The sequence below is a fragment of the Silene latifolia genome, chromosome 9 (genome assembly GCF_048544455.1).
Source record: "Silene latifolia isolate original U9 population chromosome 9, ASM4854445v1, whole genome shotgun sequence".
NCBI lineage: Eukaryota > Viridiplantae > Streptophyta > Magnoliopsida > Caryophyllales > Caryophyllaceae > Silene > Silene latifolia.
Genome location: NC_133534.1, coordinates 131,420,104 through 131,437,819, shown reverse-complemented (window position 1 = coordinate 131,437,819; position 17,716 = coordinate 131,420,104). Strand labels below are relative to the sequence as shown.

The 17,716-nt window shown below is 40.9% G+C and overlaps 1 non-coding gene across 1 annotated transcript; it reads left to right on the top strand.

The window, feature by feature from the left end:
• The first annotated feature begins 16,904 nt into the window (after positions 1–16,904).
• LOC141604444 (small nucleolar RNA R71) lies at positions 16,905–17,011 on the top strand. The gene has a single exon (XR_012526144.1). It is a non-coding gene; the product is annotated as a small nucleolar RNA R71 (small nucleolar RNA).
• Positions 17,012–17,716: the final 705 nt, after the last annotated feature.

Sequence of the window (17,716 nt, the reverse complement as noted above, 5' to 3'; positions counted from 1 at the left end):
TGTCTGGGACGAGAATTTGGGCCGTGGGTAGGGGGTTCGAACAAGGGTGGATGGGTAGAGGCTTGGGTTGGTTAATGTACTCGAGATTCGTGCCAATTCGTAAAGGAAACGGGCTCAAAAACCGAGCTAAAATCGAGCTCAAAAACATGTTTAAAAACGAGTTTTCTTCGCTTTTAAAATCGATTTTTCAAATCAATTAACCCATTAAAAAAAATGACTTTTCAAATCAAATATACTCATAAAATGATTTTTCAAATCAAATATTTATTTTATTTTCAATAAAATAGACTTGGGAAAATAAATTCAAAATAAAATAAAATAAATTGAATTCACCTAAAAAAAACCATAATTTAAATATCATTTAAATTAATGAAATGAACTCACTAAAAAAACATTAATTTAAATATCATTTAAATTAATAAAATACTTCATCGACGACGCCCATTCTACATCGTAAAACGAGCTCCAAATAATGACAGTGACAACTAAAGAATACATGTGTCCTATCATCATCGGGTGTTTGTCGGGTTCTCTATAAATTCCAATATCGACGGATACGGGTATCTACAGAGCCCCCACTTTGACTGAGGCTTGGACAAGGCGAAAGTCAAAGTATACCCCAGGTCCCTCTCGACCTGAGGATTCTTCGGGTCGTTTATAGTCCATTAGACTTGCGTATATAAGCTCGCCAGCCATAAGAAGAGATCATACCTGAAACCTCGTTGGGGTTGACTCTTGCTTCTGTTGTGTCGAAATATCATCGTTGGTCATCGCCCCTAAATTGCATATATGGTGGATTGAGCCTTATCCTTAGGCGCCTACGTATCCGTTTCTGACGGAATCAAACCCGCGTCGTAGTTCGGCCACTGCTGACACATGCCCAAAGTTTATCATCTGCTGGCGTATGTCCAAAATTCATCACCTGCTGACATTGCCCAAAGCTTATCATCTGCTGGCAGGTGCCCAAATGGGACGGGACTTTCCAAGGAGGTTGCCGCCACTTTCATCATTTGCTTTCAGCTGCGGTATTCTTCCATTTCATACTCTTGTATTGAATTGAATTTTGAGTGGATGTCATCCCTTTCATCTTGATAATGGTCTCTGAAGCCAACGGCTTCAGAGCCCCCAGTTTGCGATGGCTCTAAAGTCGAAGACTTTAGAGCCCCCAGTTGAAGCATATCCTGCTATATTTGAAACACAAAAACGTACTAGCAATAATCATCACATAAGCACATTTGGATCATCGATCTGAAAATTGGATTATTTGAAAGATTGGGTCATCGACCCGAAAATTGAATTTGAAAATTTTGAATAATTGGGCCATCGACCCGAAGTTTAAATTTGACATCACGTGGTATGTTGGGCCATCGACCCTTCAAAAATTGAATTTTAAATTTTGAATTTCGAAAGATTGGGGTCATCGACCCGAAAAGATTCCACTACTTGGATCATCTATCCATAATTCGCAAAAAGTTTTTGGAATTTTGAAATTTTGAAATTTTTTGAAATCGAACCTTGATGGGTGAGCATGAAATACGACTCAGACACTCTGTATGACCCGTAAACAACGTGGGCGTAGCCCGCTACCGTAAAACAAAAAAGGAAAATAAAACCGTAAGTGTGCACGGGTTTTAATTCAATTATGGACTTGTTGGGGTTAGAAATGTAAATTGGCCATTCTGGCGCCAAAAGATGGCAACTGGGAATCACAAGGCCATCGGACTTGGGACGAAGATATCGTATGGCATGGGCGTGCTCTTGAGGGCACATGGGAACCAAGATCACTTGGCATTGACAAGGTGGATTAAACTCACGGAGCAACAACGTTGGCTTCGCCCAGACACCAAACACACACTGATTTTATGAGAACAGTTTGACATCACACATCACTCTTGTTGGGAACATTCTGCCACTCTTCTCCTCGCCTCCTTTCTTTTCAGCGAGTATTCATCATTTCTTGCCACCGCCTTCTTTCTTTTCAGCGGGCTTTTACTATTTTTCTTCCACGCCTTCTTTCTTTTCAGCGGGTTTTTCATATTTTCTGTTCCCAACACAAACCCACATCTATGTGACTCAACATCTTTGCCTAAACCGTTAGATAAAGCTCATTCCGAGACTAGACACTACTCATCTGAATCTATATCCTCATCCTAGCCTACATCGAGTGCTAAGACCGACTCAAACAAAGGTGGCTTCATTTGGACTTGGTTAAGACCCGTAAGAAACCGACAAGATGACAACTTGGTTGATGAGTGGATTGAATCCCTTATTCTGAAGGACTGCCTACGTATTCGCGTGAAGCGAAATCAAATCCGACGTAGTTCGATCATGGTGCATAAACATGGAATTTTGATTGTGTGTACACACTCGAAGGTTTCACCTAAGGTATCATGTCGTATCCCATTCTAGCCTGTAAGGTACCGCTAAATCCCGTGTTTGGGGTTAGGTACAAAAGGCTGTGGTTCTTTGGGATGTGGAGCTTGGTAAAAATAGGTTCGCAAGGTAAACCATCATTCTGAAGGTTCGTTTTGTGGTGTTAAGGCCAAGGGCTATGGCTTATAACGTGGTTGGAAATGGTGTCTCAGGTTTGATGAAACCCGAGTACAAAAGGGTTGGGAATTGATGTGGGTTCAAATTTCCATGTCTGGACCCTAAAGGTTGGGTGTAACAACACAAGCGGAATGATTCTCAAAATTCCCGACTATCCCTTTGTAACTGTCTCAGGAAGGACTTAGAGGGTAAAGAGGTTACTACTTAAGCTTTTGGGCTTCGCCCATTGAACTTCAACTATGGGTACTTGACTTGACTTCTGGCTTCCGTAACTTCGACATTCAACCAAAAAGCATTCCGCAATAACTTCAACATCTTTTTTTCTTTTTCTTTTTCTTTCATCACTTTTTTTTCATTTTTCATTTTTTTCATTTTTCTTTTCTTTCATCCTTTTCTCTCTTTGAAAATGATCTTCTATTCATTCTCTTAGTCATAAATGGATACACCTTGAAAACTGGGCTTCGCCAACTAATTTGGGTAAGAACTAACAATTCCTTGTTAGAACGGGTTGATATCTTCTCTCTTCGAGATGGGATGATTTTGTTGGGGATGGGCTTGCCTTCCATCCGATAGGGAAACCAGGAGCTAGTCCGGATTCATAATAGAATCATCTAAAGGCTTGTGATAAGCACTGGTTCTGATGGAGGTTTTCTACCGCCAGACATGGAATAGGTAAAGGAATCAAACACAGGATCCTACTGTACCTTACATTTTAAAACGAGGCATATTTCTACCCCAGAGATGACTTTGAGTGTGTTGTGCGTTTTATCATGCTTTCAGAATGATTGAGGATTGAAAACAAGACAAATTTGGAAACGAAACTGTAACTTTTTATTGGAAAGACAAATGCTTAACAGACTCGAAGAAACGATTCCTAGGACACACCCTAGGTCATCGCGGAACAAACGACTCAACTTCAAGAAAAGAAAGTCCTAGACTCGCCTCGACTAAGATAAGAAAACAGATCCGACTCATAATTTTCAAATCTGGTCTTGAGCTTTCCCTTGTTCAGTTGTCAACTTAGATGCTCGGTTCTAGTCCTTGATCCCTTTGATGGTCTGCCTCCATCCCGAGGTAGTCCTCTGAGGATCTACGCCAGTGATGAAGGTTGGTGAATCGAATTGTCTTTTATTAACTTCGTTAAAGAGAGGAGTACATTCTAGAGCAAGACTCCCGACTTGAATTTCATTCTTCGGGTTTGGCGAGAATTCAAAGCAATCCACAAATATTTTCCCGATAAACACCCCTTTCAAGTGACATGGGCGGATAAGATGGGAATAATCGACATTGTCTTCGACAGAAACAAAGTTGGCGTGATCGCCAAATGGATTGGTGATATTATTGGGCTTTATGGCTGGGATTGGGAGCGTTCCGTTCTCAATCATGTCTTGAATTTGTGCTTCAGTCGATAACACCTTTCAGTATCATGGCCTTTCCCTTGATGAAAGGCACAGTAGGCATTTGGTTTATACCATTTACCTTGTTGTTCAGCAGGTGGATCCGGAGTTGGACCAATAGGCTTCAGCTTTCCTTGGGCTATGAGCCTTTGGAGAGCGTATGTATAAGTGCATCCGATATCGGTGAATACCCTAGGTGTTTGGCGCTGCGACTTCTTCGATTGCCCTTCTAAGAGATTGATGGCTTCATCAATATGGGCCGTTGCTGGGGCCTTGCCCTTAGACGATGAGGCCCCTAGGTATCCCGTTGGCTTTTCAGCTTCTGCCATTCTGACATCATCTTCTACCTTTATCCCGATTCTTATCAATTCTTTGAAAGAACCAAAATTTTGGTATTTCAGAGCATTACGGTAAACAGGTCGTAGATTCCTTACGAACTTATCTACCATTTCAACTTCGTCAGGCTTCTTGGCTAATTTCACGCTTTCAGCGCGCCACCTTGCGAGGAATTCAGTAAAGCCTTCTTTGTCTTTTTGTGTCATCACCTCCAATGTTCTTATGTTGGTTTGGATCTCGACATTGTCAGCATAGTGCTTACAGAACTCCACCGTAATATCTTCGAAAGTGGGGAAGTTCTTGAGGTCCAGATTATAGAACCACGCCTTTGGGTGTTCACCCAGAGATTGGGCGAAAATTTCAGAGAGCATATCGGCAGGTACTCCCTTCAGTGCTAAGTACCCTTTATAGGCCTTAACATGGTGGACTGGATCTTCAGTGCCCTTGAACTTTGGGATGTCAGTGAGTACCATGTTCGTGGGCAACTTATCCTGAACTGGGGCATAGGCCCTAGCATTCTCATAGTGAATGTTCTTCCCCTGGGAGAGCTTCAAACGGTCTTCGATGAACTTGAACCGTTTTTCCAGATCAGTCAGTGGTGGAGGGGAATCTTCACACAGCTTGGATTCGATTGCGTCCATTCGGGTCATCATGAGGTTCACGGCCTCAGTAAGCTTGTTAACAGCATCTTCCATTGCTTGACGTCGGGTTTTTGGCGGCCTTTCTACAAGAAAACCCCGTACTGAGTCAATATTTAAAGTAAGAGCCCCTGCAAACTTAAGGACTCGACCCCAACTTGACTCAAACAAATACTCGACTTGAGATTGACTAACCAGAGGTTCGACTCACGGTTTGATTTAGACATCGGTTCATTTTAGACTGGACAAAACGACATGACTCACTTGTCATAACTCGATTCTAAACTGGACTTGGTGTGACTAAACCCGTGATTGGGCTAACATAGCCCATGGGTTCGAGTGAAAACGTCCTAAAGGGCCTAGCTTGGACGTTTTTTGTGGACTATCCTAGACCAAAAGGTCGACCAACATGACTCAAAGCCCAAGAGGTGAGCTTGGGTGACCCAACAAGGTCGTGTTCTAGACTCTTAGAACGAAACACACCCGGCCTAACACGGCCATGACCCGGACACGACTCGACGCATTTTATGCTTGGTTGTGGTTCGAGAAACATTTTGGATTGATTTTGAAAAATGAAGGATTGATTTGAAAATGAGATTTGAAATGGGCAGCATGCCGGTTATAAAAGCTCATTTTGGGCCGAAATTTCTAGTCCTATTTGGGCAGCGTTCCGCGTTTTTAAAACCATGCTATTTTGAAAATAAGTTGTTCAAAAGTTCGGTTTTGAAAAGGACATGGGAATTTTCGAAAATAAAGACTCGGGAAAACACATTGCACATTGTCATTCTCATGTTATAAGGATGTATGCTCCTAGACATCTCTAAGTCTCGGCAAGTCTTCTATAAGAAGGTCTATGCCCTCCATCCTTTTGCGGTCTTATAGAGCAAGGTGTCTTAAGGTAAAGTACCTAGAAGATCGTCCCCACCATCAAGAACCACGCGAGGCGAAGTGGAAGCGAGCAATGTGCAACTTCCTGACATAGTGGGATGTCGCCCCCCACGCATCACGAAGAAACGCTGGGACGGCCCGGGCAAGTCCTTAAGGGTTTATGCATGAATCGTAGCACTATGAGTAATGTTTTACTTTCCAACACTTTCTTTTCAAGTTTCACCTCGGAGGAAAAGACCCTAGAAACACAATGTAACTAGTCCTCTTTTCCCCCGTGAGTCGCCAAATCGTGGACAAGGCCCTCGGGAAGGCTGCGTCCGCGGGATCCACACTAGGCATAATCGACTCGAGGTTCTTTCGAATCGAATTAAGACAAATTAGAGTCGCCACCAAGTTTTTTGGGAACTTGGAACCGTTCAAGTCAACTTTACACCTTTCATCGAAAAGCATAAAGCCAATCGACTACGAGTGATTAAAGATAAAGACTTGTACCCTATATCACTCGATTAGAATGACTCTCGTAATCCAATGGTATTTAGACGGATCCACAAACCATAGATCTTGAGTAAGGGGTGAGGGTACGTGTTAGGAAGCCCATAAGGACACCTAACCCCGCCCGTCGATAACGGCCTCTACTAAGTCAAGTGTCGGAGTTCAAACAAGGTCATAGCTACTGCGATATATGATATGCAAACATCGTTTTAAACCCTAACATGTGACAACAATTTCTATGTCGTTTAATGCATGAATACTAACTTTGTCAAAGTTGTAATTTAGCATGTGGGTTGATTGATCTAACAACATACAAAACAAAGCAAACAAGGCTTAAGGGGGAATGGGGGAGCCGTTGGGATCTACCTATTACAAACCAGGCATTTCATGCCGACACAACAATAAATTAAAGATACAACTCGATCTAAATACAATTGCTACATACAACACTATACACGACAACACACACGGCCGTTTGGCCTAGAAAACCGTGGACATGAGGGGTGGCCCACGGCTCACATGACCCACGGCCTTGGGTCACTCCTCGTAATGCGTGCTCGCGCTTAATCTCATCGAATTAGACATAGGACTACGCACCAAAGCATGCATTAGCATAAACCGGGCCATGTTGCTTTAGACAACATGCGGTTTACTACGCTCCTACAAGCATTGGGGAATAACCGTCTAACCAAACAAGACCAAGGTTTTTGAAGAGGTTTTGACTCAAAAGAAGTAAAACAAACTCGAAAATTACAACTCGATAAACAAACGATAAATTACAAGCTAACAAACGACAAAGAACAAAAAGGTAAGAAACAAGCGAGACAAAGAAAGACGTGGCCAACCCCACGGCCTAAAGCCACGGCCCAAACCAACGGCCAAGATAAGGTCAACCTAGTTCCTAAGTTAAATTCATTGGTTAGATCGAATGCTTGCGAAAAGGGATAGGACACAAGTTAGAAAACGAGTTAGAAACAAAGTTGATTGGTTGTCGCGCAAAGTGTGTTATTCTACACGGCCTAAGGGTCCAATTAGGTCAGATATCATAAGATTAACGCTTACTCGTCGAGTGTTAATAGGAAGGTGCTAATCACGCACTCCTATGCTAGCGAGAAATCAAGTGATAAGAAAGATGCGTTTAATTATTTACGTAATTGTTAGTTGATTTTTAAAACTATGTCGATGCACCCTAATGTGTCTAATTAGGTTATTAAATTAATTTAAAGTCATCTAAATACGTCATAGGTTAACAATCAGAGGTTAAACTAACATACAACGGGTCCTAGGGTATGTCGAATTGGCCGAAATAACAAAGGGGTGAAAAGCGAAGAGCGAAGTTAGAAACTTGTTTTATTTATGCCCTACCTTGAACACGAGGATATGTAAATGAGACGGGGGTGTACGACCGACAGATGTAGCGGTTTCTTTTCCCATCTCAAGTCAACGCGGGTGTTCATGGTGGTACTTTAACTCATACTCGGACTAACTAGTTTCATAGTTAATTTAAAACAATCGATAAACAAACGAAAAAACAAACAAAAAAAGACAATAAAAAACAAGCATAAAACGAAAGAAATAAAAGGGAAAAGAGGAGGATTTGATGCACCCTCAACCTACATGTATCGTTGACACCGTCTTGGGTCGTAATCGATGGTAGATTTTATCTCGAGAGGCTGTCGTCGACGAAGAATAAAGCAAACACGCGTTTTGGAAACTTTCTGGACAGCGATTTTCAAACGATGATATCTCCCTCGTTTCACGACGAAAATTCGATTTAAAAGATGTTTTGGAAACTAGAAAGAGAGGAGAACAGGGATCTTAAAGCAACCCCTGCTCGTTTTGGGTTATTGGGCACGAAAAACGAGCACAAACAGAACTGGACAGACAAGAATAAACCGCGAAAACAGAGTGTTATTTCACTCTGTTTTTCGAGGGATTTCGTGTACTCTCAAGGGCAATTTGGCTCGTAAATCTTTGTCTAATGTGTAGATGGATGTTATGTGGTTAATTAGGAACAAGAAACTCGAGTTTGTATGGAGGTTTGATGGAGGAACGAGTGAGTTTTCGAAGAGGACACACAAACAGTTTCAGTTTGTGTGTCGGTTTGGTTTAGGGTTTTTGAAGGATGTTTAGGGTTTTTTTCTGAGGTTTAAAGCTTGTGGGTGATGGTTGGATGTATATAGAACTTAGAGGAATGAATGTATGGTGAAGGGGTGGTATTTATAAGGAGTTAAAGTAGGTTAAAAGAGAGGGAGGGGCAATCGGGCTTCATCCCGTATGGCTGCTGTCCAGCCGGTTTTGGGAGGGTTTGAGAGGGGTTTTCTTGGTGATTAAGCTAGGATAATATGGGTAGGATACTAGGGTATGGGTTAGGGTTAATGGGTACGGGTTTTGGTAGTGTTTGGAGCGGGTTTGGGCTCGAAAATTGAGCTGCCAAAACAGGGGCTGCTCGGTTTATGCGTGGGCTGGTTGGGGTTGTCTGGGACGAGAATTTGGGCCGTGGGTAGGGGGTTCGAACAAGGGTGGATGGGTAGAGGCTTGGGTTGGTTAATGTACTCGAGATTCGTGCCAATTCGTAAAGGAAACGGGCTCAAAAACCGAGCTAAAATCGAGCTCAAAAACATGTTTAAAAACGAGTTTTCTTCGCTTTTAAAATCGATTTTTCAAATCAATTAACCCATTAAAAAAAATGACTTTTCAAATCAAATATACTCATAAAATGATTTTTCAAATCAAATATTTATTTTATTTTCAATAAAATAGACTTGGGAAAATAAATTCAAAATAAAATAAAATAAATTGAATTCACCTAAAAAAAACCATAATTTAAATATCATTTAAATTAATGAAATGAACTCACTAAAAAAACATTAATTTAAATATCATTTAAATTAATAAAATACTTCATCGACGACGCCCATTCTACATCGTAAAACGAGCTCCAAATAATGACAGTGACAACTAAAGAATACATGTGTCCTATCATCATCGGGTGTTTGTCGGGTTCTCTATAAATTCCAATATCGACGGATACGGGTATCTACAGATAGTCACTCTGTCTCTGGGCGGCCGAATTCACAACCGTGTGGGGGCCCAATTCAATGGATCCCGCTCCAAAGCACATCGAAGTGGTACGCCTCCATCAAAACAACTAAAATTTCTCAACATTTCAACATTTCATAACATTTGAGGTTTCCTTGGCATTAAATTACTTCCACATGACAAAATTTTCGAAATGAGCACTTCAAACTTTATTGATAGAAAAGTATTTTTGGGTTGCCTTACCACAAGGTCAATCAAGGTCACCTAGACAAGTTAACCAAGTCCACATCGCATCACGGGGTTAGATAGTTGACTCACATGCAAACCCTTTACTAGGCTTTGGGTCATGGGTCAAAAGACACTAGTATGACACTATCTAGGGTTTTTTACAACCATTCTAGTAGGCAAAGTCTTAAGTTGAAAAAGTATTTGTAATGGCTTAGTTGCTCTTGTCAAAGTTCTCAATTAGGCACTTTTCAAAATATTTTATCTAAATGCAACTACATGCCATGATGCAACTAATATATACATCCTAATGCAAGTGATTTTACCAACTAATATGTCATATAAACTAAATGCAAGTCCTAAGTTCACATTGTTATACCGCATCAACCAAAATAAAGCCACATAGTCATTAACATAAAGAGGAAAAAGGAGATGGGAAAGATCATACCATGCGGTCTTCATGATCCTCATGTCTCGGATGTGGCGTAGTCATTCAATGTGAACAAGGATAGAACAAACACAATATATGCAATAATATATAATAGACTATACTACAAAGGAAATAAACATGTTTTTGGCTTTTCAATTTTTCACATTTTTATGGTTTTTTCGAAATTTTTCATTTTTTTTGGTTTTTTGAATAAAAGTTAAGTTAGAATTCCCCATCCCCACACTAATATGGGCATTGTCCTCAATGGCCAAAATGATGGGAAATTATGCAAAGATGATGCATGATTTCTACACTAAATGCAATCTATACTAGTCTACACTACATGATGCATGGTTTTTGTTTATGACAGAGAGGATAATTTAGATTACCTCCCGTTGTGTATGCATTAACTTCCCCAAACCGATCTAGACATTATTTCTAATGTCCAAGGATGGGTGTAGTTCATGCACACACTATGCAATGCATGAAACTAATTTGTCATTTTGGATTTTGAAAGTGGGAACAATAAAATGAGAACACCTCAATAGTACCGAGGTGTGAGTCCTCTATGGTGCTAGGACTACTCCAACAATGATCAAGAAAATAATTAAAACAAAGAGAAAAATAGACAAACCTTGAGAGAGTAGGAGCCTCCAAAGCTTGCTAATCTTCCATCATATTATCACTATCCTCATTAGAAGTGGTCTCATTGCCACTTCCCTCTTCACTTTCTTTTTCACCTTGCTCATCATCCTCTTCTCCTTCTTCATTTGCTTCCTCATCAATGTTATCATCAACTTCTTCATTACCAACAACCTCATTATCACCCGGAACAACCCTAGATGCACCCGGAAATAGGACTTCTTTATCCGCCCAACTAGGCAAAGGACAAGAAGGATCAAGTAGTCCTTGCCTAGCTAAGTGTAGGAGGGGTGGATATTGAGCCAAGTAAGCATTTTTCCGATCCTCAAAAGCTTGCTTGTGCATCTCTTTCATGAGAAGAGGCAAATAATCATTTCTTGCTTCAACACCTTCCGGCTTGAACTCTTGGTACTCAAAAGGGTAGGGTGGTGTGACAATGGAAGAGGAGGGTATTTCAAGTTCACCCTTTTGTTGTCGGATAATATACTCGGCCTCTTTTGAAAGGGGAAGTAGATAATTGGTCCGGTGGACGCTTAGACGACAAATCTTTGAAGGCAAAGTAAACGATCTAGCCTCACTAGTGAGCCATCCATACTTGGTGTCAAGAGGGTTATGGGCAACCCACTTGTACTTGTGTATCATAGTATGCATATCAACGAGATGACCACCCTCTTTCGCTTCATACTTGTTATCTTTGTTGAAGTTAGGATCAAAGTATTTAGCTAGGATAGTGACTAGGCCGCCATTCACAATAACGGTAGTGCCTTTCTTCCCACAATCAATGTTTAACCATCTATCCACCAAGAGCCTTAGAAAGTTAAAAGGCTTAGTGAATTCCCTACCAACGTTCAAAGCCGACTCAAGAAGAACAAAATCGAGTTTGGTGAAATGGTTGGTGTCTTTTCTTGCATTGATGGTGTTCCCTACGACCTTGTGCCATACTCTTATGCCCGGATGGTGGACTAAAAGAGCACGACTCGCATGAAAGTCTTCCAATTTCCTTCCGGAAATCGCCTCCCAAAGAGGGTCGGGGTCATATTTGCCAACATTCTTAAAATAACTCGGTTCATCACTAAGACCCAAAGCTTCACCCAATTCCTTAAAGGAGATGCGTCTACTAACATTAGCTAGACGAAACTCGAGGTTCTCCATAGTCTCAACCTTGTTAAATTTCAAAGAACTCAAAAATTCTAAGGTAAGGGAGGGGTATGTCAACTCTTTTGATTCAAACTATTTCTCCAACCCCATGGCTTTGAAAAAGGCTCTAGTTTGCTCAAGGACGCCCAATTTTTCTAAGGTATCTTCACAAATAAACTTGGTGGATTGAAATGATTTTCTAGCAAACTTGGCAAAAGTGTCCCTATGGGATTTGGAAATGAAAATTACCTCCGGATAGTTTGCAAGTTGATCAATTTCCGGAGTAGTAGATGTTGTTGCTTCCATAGAAGGTTGTTGTTGTTGTTGCACTTCCAAGTTTGGGTTTGCTACCACCATAGCCAATGCTTTCTTTGCTTGAAGAGCCTTTTGCCTTGATGAAAGTGTCTTTGCCTTTGGTGCCTTTGCCTTTGTTGCCTTTGTTGCTCCCTTAGTCCTTGCCATTGATGAATTAACCAAGAAAAGAGTGAAAAATCTTCAATTTCTAGTACACCCAAATCGATTTAAAGGTGAAAGGCTTTGCCTTTATAAATTCAAAAATCGACTCAAAGGTTGAAGATTTTGTGCTTGGTTTTGATTTTTATTGAAAAAGGAGTGATTGATTTGTTGTTAAAAGGATGTTTTGATTTGATTTTGGTGAATGTTGTTGAGGAATTTTGTTTTTGTGATGGAGAGGATGAGGGATTTGGTGGTTTTGAGTAGTGTTATGAATGAAGGAATGAAGAAATGAATGTGGGAGGGGGTTTTATAAAGCCCGAAAAATTCGAACTGCAGGGGCAATCCGTGCGGTTTCTGCTCGGGACGGGCGGATTCTGCCTTTTCTGGGTTGGGAAAAACTCGCCTAAAGACGAGCGTCTTTCAGTGAAGACGCTCGGATTCGCAGACACGAGATGGGCGGATTCTACAGAAGACGAGCGGATTCCTATGTAGGGATTTTTCTTGTTTTCCTCAGCCAAGAAGACGGGCGTCTTCCTTTCAATACGGGCGTCTTGAAGACGGGCGGATTCTAAATCAGGACGCCCGGATTCGCTGACAGTCAAAAATATCAAAAGTTCAGCTCAGAATAGGACGGGCGTCTTCTGGCCAGTATGCCCGGATTGCCTGAAGACGGGCGGATTCTCCTGAATCCGCTCGGATTCGACCCATTTGTACCCGGATTCAGTTCCATCCGTGTACAATGCATATCCCTTGTCATTTTTCCATTCTTCTTCATATCTTGTGTTCTTCATTGTGGGGGCACTACTAAGGCATGGATAGCCTAGGCAATTTCTATCCCCACACTAAGCTAAAGCACTACACATCAATTGACATCATTAGTCCCTCCCTCACTTCTCTCAAACATGACAATTATCTTGATCAAAGTATATAAAAATCCAAAGATGAAAAAAATGCAATATAAGAATTGAAATGCGAGTTAGGGAGTTAGAGATATTTACAAATGGTGGTTTAGGGAGGACTCCACCAAACTCTCATTCTTGATGAGATGTCAAGGGGGCATGTCCAAGGTGTTGTTGATGTTGCTCAACACCTTTAAGAAATAATCAAAAGCTTGTTCATTGTCATTATAAAGCTCTTCAATAGACCTTTGCCCTTGTTGTCGATCTTGATTGATGGCATTACCAATGTAGGGATTAAAAATCCCTTCGAATTCGTCGTCCCAAAGACCACAAACTTCATTAAGTTGATAACTGATAATCTCTTGATTTGATGGAGACAACTTTCCCAATTTCTTGTCTTGGCCAATGAGGCCATCCTCTTCTTCTTTGCTTGATTTTGATGAGCCTTGCAAGCTCTCCTTGTCACAATTCACTTGCTCTTTGAACGGAGCATCTTCAATTTTCTTCTTCCATTGAAAGTCCAACTTTTTCTTTTCATCCTTCCGACTATAATGATCGATCATAAAACATGGTTCATGTAAACGGGGAGCTCTCATAGTCTTGTCAAGATTAAAGGTTATACTCTCATCTCCTACTTCTAGAGTGAGCTCACCATGTTTTACATCAATCACCGCACCCGCGGTGTGTAAGAAGGGTCTTCCTAGAATGATTGGAATGTTGGAATCTTCCTCCATATCAACAATGACAAAGTCCACCGGGATGAAAAACTTCCCAATTTGTACGGGAACATCTTCCCATATCCCTAATGGTGTCTTCGTCGATCTATCGGCCATTTGTAGTATGATATTGGTGCATTTAAGTTCTCCCATCCCCAACCTTTTACTCACCGAGTACGGCATAACACTCACACTAGCCCCTAGATCACATAAGGCTTTGTTGATTGTGGTGTCGCCAATGGTACACGGTATTGAGAAGCTTCCCGGATCCTTTAGTTTTGGAGGTGAACTCCCTTGAAGTATTGCACTACTCACCTTAGTGAAGGCGATAGTCTCAAGTTTCCGGATCGACTTCTTCTTTGTGAGGATGTCTTTCATGTATTTCGCATAGGCCAGCACGTGATTGATTAATTCCGTGAAAGGAATCGAGACTTCCAAATTCTTCACAATTTCCATAAACTTTCCAAGTTGGTCATCAAATTTGGGCTTGGATTGACGACTTGGAAAAGGAAGTCTAATCACAATGGGCTCCTTCTCCTTGACCTTATCTTCATTTTTCTTTGAAATTTCTTCTTTTGATGATTCTCCATCTTTGGAGTTTTGCACAATTTCTTCCTTATCACTAGCTTCCACAACTTCATCCTCAACTTGCTTCCTCGGTGCTTCATACCTTGTACCACTTCTCAAGTGAATGGCACTAACCGTTTCATGTCTTGGGGGATTACTTTGAGGTGGTAATTGCCCCTTTTGTCTTTGTGAGCTTGAAGATGCTAGTTGAGTCAATTGGGTTTCCAACATCTTGGTGTGAGCTAGGATGTTGTTGATGGTGGTTTCCTTTGCTTGACTATCTTTTTGCATTTGAGTGAAAAACTCTTGTTGATTCTTTTGCATTTGGAGGGCCGCTTTTTGAACATCAAAACCTTGGTCATTTTGGTGATTGTATGGATTTTGATTTTGGTAACCTTGGTTTTGGTTGTAAAAGGGTCTTTGATTTTGGTTCCTCATGGGAGGTGGGGTGTATGTTGTTTGAGGGTTTTGAACATTTTGGCTTTTGTATGAGATATTTGGATGAAATTTGGTGTTTTCATTGTAATAATTGGAATAAGGGGTATAACTCTTGTATGCTTGGAAAGCATTCACTTGTTCAATTGTTCCCCTACATTCACTTTGGTCATGTCCCAAAGTTCCACAATTCTCACATATCCCACTTGGGATTGATGAAGATGCCGTCATGGCATTAACATGATGATTTGTTGATTTTGAGGCTTTTTCAAGTCTAGCCATAGCTTGTTCAAACTTCAAATTGATTGTTTATACGTGCATTTTATATAGTCTTTTTAGCCTATTTTATGCACGTATTTCTATGCCTTTATCGTGGTTTATTGCTACGAAATGCCCCGAATATGCTACTTTGGGTTATTATGTCTTATTTGCAGGTATGGATCCGAAAGTAGTGAAATCAAGCTATTTACCGTCCGTTTAGCATGCATTTGGAGGAAGAGATAATTCGGAGCTTGGAAAGTGCTATTTTGAGATGCGCATTGGAGTAAGGAAGTTAGGCGAGCCAAGAGAGTGCTTCAATTTGCTAGTTCCTGCTTGTAAGAGCCATATCTCGAGTTATACAACAGTTATTAAGGTGATTCCAGTTGGAGGTGAAAGCTTATCCTCTTAGCTTTCCAACGCCACCAATCACGCCTTATTTGTCCAAGTAACGAAGAAATGGCAGCCGTTTGAAGTTCAGTGCGCGAAGCAGGAATTACGCGCTGAGAAGTGCTCGATCGAGAACTATTTATATTCGATCGAGAGCCCATTTGGTCGATCGAGAGCCACTTCTTCTCGATCGAGTGGTTTTAGGATGAATAAGTACTCGATCGACTATTTTTCCTTTCGATCGACCAGTTCCTTTTATGCCTTTGCTCGATCGAGTGATTTAGTTACTCGATCGAGTGGATTTTGCTGACGAGCTGGGCTTTTTAGTTATTTTCCGTCATTAGGTTTAAATAAACTCCTAATTTCTTATAAATAGGAGTTAGGTTGTCAGTTATGTTATGCTTTTTATCCGGAGACTCTCTCCTTTCTCCTCTTTTATCACTTTCACATACACTGTTACTTTTGTTCTACTTTGTTTTCCGGATCATTTATATCAGTAATTTCTTCTCTCCTTTCTCTCTTTTTATTTAATGTTTATTATTCCCTCTCCCTCTTTATTTATTGTTCTTATTTACTCCATGTCTAGCTAAATCTCCCTAGTATGTTAGGATTAGGGAAGCCGTGGTAGCAATGTTTTAACTGACTTATATAGATTAGTCTTGCGATAGGAATTGTATTAGGCAATTTAATTGTTATCCGGTCGAATGAATGCATGCAGGAGACCATAAATTTAGTTAACCCCGACCTAGATCGAAAGATTGGAAGGGAAGGCTTGCTTAATTACAATAGGGTATTGCAGTGAGGGCGAAAGTTAAGCTGTTTACGCTCTAGGGCGGTTTAAGGACCGAAAGGTGACGACCATAGCTCTTCTTATCAATAGTCTAATCGCCTTAGTATTCCCGATAGTGTAAGATCTGATAGCTGCCACGGTGGACCGACTCTTAGCATACTACCCTTCTCCTTTTGTTAATTTCTCTTTTTCATTTCCCTCGCTTTAGTCTCTAGTTAGTTAAATCAATTCAAACCCCCAATTGTGACATTTAACAGATAAATAGACAAATAGATAGTACACCGCCTCCCTGTGGAGATCAACCCTACTTACCGTTGACTTCTGTTAGTAGTACTTAGGTATTTATTTTTGGTACGAAACGACAGTATCAATTGTGTCAATGTGAGCACTAAGTTGAGCACCCAATTGAGTAACGGAGTCCACTTCATGCTTTCCTCCTCTAGTAGCCTTGCGAGGTCTACTATATTGTGAGTTATGGACCGCCATTTCCTCAATTTTGTTCCATGTTTGATTGTCATCAACTTCGGTGAACATTCCATTTGATCCCATGTTGAGAATGTTCCTTGAATCTTCATATAAACCGTTCCAAAATTGTTGTACCAAGAACCACTCGCTAAGTCCATGGTGAGGACATGAGCGACAAATTCCCTTGAACCGCTCCCAAGCTTCATACAAAGATTCTTCATCCCTTTGCTTAAAACCCGTAATTTGAGCTCTTAGCATGTTAGTCTTTTCCGGTGGGTAGAATTTTTTGTAGAAAGCTAGAGCCAACTTCTTCCAAGAATCAATTCCGAGAGTGGCCTTATCAAGGCCCTTCAACCATTGTTTCGCGGTGCCAATTAGAGAAAAAGGAAATAAGACCCATCGAATTTGGTCTTGAGTTACACCGGTTTGAGAAATCGCCTCACAATAGTCACAAAAGGTTTCCATATGAGAATGAGGGTCTTCACTAGGCATCCCCCCAAATTGGCTCCTTTCGACTAATTGGATAAATGCGGATTTGGCAATAAAATTTCCGGTTAGATGTTGTGGTGTGGGAGTACCATTGGGTAGGTTCTCCTCGGTGGGTACGGAATGTGATGAAAATTTAGGCATTGTAGGTTGATTTTGTGGGGTATTTTGTAATGGGTTCTCCTCACCTTCTCCTGCAAAAGGGTTGTTGAACTCAATAGTTGGTTGAATAACCTCACTAATACCTCTCAAATTCCTCCTAGCAAGTCTCCTATTGGTTGTCAAAGTCCTTTCAATTTCACGATCAAAAGGTAACATATCACCTTGTGACCTTCTAGACATGCAAAATATCAAACAACTTAAAAACAATTAGAACAAACCTTGAGGAGTTTTACTTCCCCAAGGCAAAGAAAGACACAACTAATAACAATATAAGAAAATCTAAATCAAGCTAACACCGTCCCCGGCAACGGCGCC